The 2,414-nt window shown below is 40.8% G+C and overlaps 1 long non-coding RNA gene across 1 annotated transcript; it reads right to left on the bottom strand.

The window, feature by feature from the left end:
* Window positions 1–873: 873 nt before the first annotated feature.
* Window positions 874–1,948, bottom strand: LOC129769324 (uncharacterized). The gene is made up of 3 exons (XR_008741861.1): window positions 1,802–1,948; window positions 1,305–1,742; window positions 874–1,248 (listed from the first exon to the last, which is right to left on the bottom strand). It is a non-coding gene; the product is annotated as an uncharacterized LOC129769324 (long non-coding RNA).
* Window positions 1,949–2,414: the final 466 nt, after the last annotated feature.

Here is a 2,414-nt window from a genome sequence, read left to right as displayed (position 1 = left end):
TATGGTTTTATACAGCATTTTTGATTAGAGAGTACAGGTGCGTGGTATTGTAGGAAAGAGATGTGGTACAAATAAAAATAAATAAACATTCACCGGATTGAGTACTTAATTCATAAGCGTAAAGAAAAAGAAGAAAAATATACCCCTAATATCTCCCCTTGTATTTCGATGGGCGGGTGAAACGAAAGAATATCGTCGGGAGGGAAACATAATGAACGCCGCTATATAAACGGCGCGCAATTTCGAGCGAGCTCATTCTTAACTTGGATGCAGAAGAACACACAGTGAAAAGCAGCAAAACCAACTTTTCGGACATTATCCACGGGCACAGCAGCAGCAACAGGGGAACCGACCATTTGGACAGTAGCGGAGCACACATCGGACAACAGCAGCAGAGGATCCAACCTTTTGGACAGCAGCGGAGTGCGCATCGGGCAGCAGCAGCAGAGTTCAGTCGTATAGTAGCGGAGCGTACTTTTGGGACAGCATCAGCGGAGCACACATCGAGCAGCAGCAGCAGCGGAGTACTTTTCAATCGGCGGAAGGAAAATCGTAACCAGACAGCAAATATGATGTCCGGATACGACATATGCGTACCCACATTCCGTTTTGCCTGCCAAGATCGGGTCGATGAAATGTCAACAATCGACCTCAAATGCTGCCACCTTGCAATCGAGTTATCGACCTTTCATATGCATTCATCGAACAACTTGACGCCACTTTTTCGCCAACATGTGCAAGGCGTCGACCTGCTTGCAGCGCTGCTTCCAGCACTGCTTGCTGCTTGTTTGTATTGGTTTGTTATTGAAAATGAAAAGGAAATACATTGATCGATTTTAATCATTTTATTAAAAAAAAATAATAAAAATCCATGTATAATAAAAATAAGGTATATAATGGAATCGGTGCATCCGGGTTGTCTGGATTGACGATTCAAATCCGACTGAGTACATTGATGAATACCTCCTTGCCCTTGATGACACAGATATGTGGCTGAGAAGGATTCTTCAATGTGCGTGAAGCACGGGATCTCCGATGGGGAAAATTGCTCGAAATACTATCGATGGCCAGGTCCTGCTGCGGTTGCTGTTGATGCTGTTCCCCGGAATAGCACCCTGGACTTAAAGGATACTGCTGCGGGAAAGCTGACGCTGTTGGCTGGTGTGACAGAAGTGGAAATAAGCAATGTGGTGATAAGGGAAATCATCTTTCTCATTCGCCGATTGATTGAGTCGGATGTATTCATAGCTGAAACAAAATAAAATGATTAGTAAGTGAAAAGCAGAAATGAATTCCCTACTCACCAGTTGTATGATCCGGATAAAAATGCGAACATTAAAATATCATGCGAATACGTTCGCTTACCTCGCCTATTTTCATTCTACTATACAACGGAATCAGTGCATTCGGGTTCCTCCGGGGTGGTAATTCAGCTGAGCAAGTTGATAAATACCTCCTTGTCGTTGAGTTTTCGTGTCTGAAGAGGATTTTTGAATGTGCGCGAAGCACGGAACCTCTAATGGGGAAAGTTCTTCGCAATACCATACCATGGTCAAATTCTGCTGCTGCTGCTGTTGATGCTGTCCCCCGGCATTGCCAACAGGGGTTGGAGGTTACTGATGCAGGAAAACGGATGTTGTTGGCTGCTGTGATAGAAGTGGAAATCCGCACTGTGGTGATGGGAGAAATCATCTTTCTCACTTACCGATTGATGGAAGCAAACGAGTCGAATGTATTCATAGCTGATAAGACAAGATAAAATAATTAATAATTAAAAAGCCGAAATATATTTCATACTCACCAGTTGTATGATCCATTTGTTTTTGTTTGAGATGACAATTTAGCGGAGTGGAAAAAGAACCACCAGTGATGCCATTTGGTTTGTTTAATTATTCAGTATTTTCGACTAAAGAACTATCCGCGTTGACGATATTGGGGAATAGGCATGACAGTATGGATTTGCAGAAGGAATGAATACACTTTTAAAATGAAAATTATGAATGAACATGATTTTTCCTTAATCAAATTAGTACTCTATGTAAGTGAAAATCACTATTGCCTGCAAGTGGTGAAAAAACGTCATAAAAAATATGTTTTGAGATAATTTTATATTATAATGATAAGTTTTTTTGAGAATATCTGAACGTCTATAGAAAATAATTCAAATTAGGGTCATGACAACGTACTTTAAGTAGAAAAATTATGCCAAGAAAAAAATTTCATACAAATTTTAGCAAATATAAACTGATTCGGGCCGACTAATATGATAGAGAATAGTTTGCCTCATACAAACTAATGCCGTATCCAGATGTCGATACCTAATCGTCGTCATCGTGAATAGGTAACAGCGTTACGGTCGTTGTTAGGTCGATGTTTTTTTCGTCGATTGGATTGTGGGTAGTAAAGGAGAACTA

This window comes from Toxorhynchites rutilus, chromosome 2 (genome assembly GCF_029784135.1).
Source record: "Toxorhynchites rutilus septentrionalis strain SRP chromosome 2, ASM2978413v1, whole genome shotgun sequence".
Lineage (NCBI taxonomy): Eukaryota > Metazoa > Arthropoda > Insecta > Diptera > Culicidae > Toxorhynchites > Toxorhynchites rutilus.
Note: the sequence above shows the minus strand (reverse complement) of the source record. Positions and strands in the feature narration are given on the sequence as shown.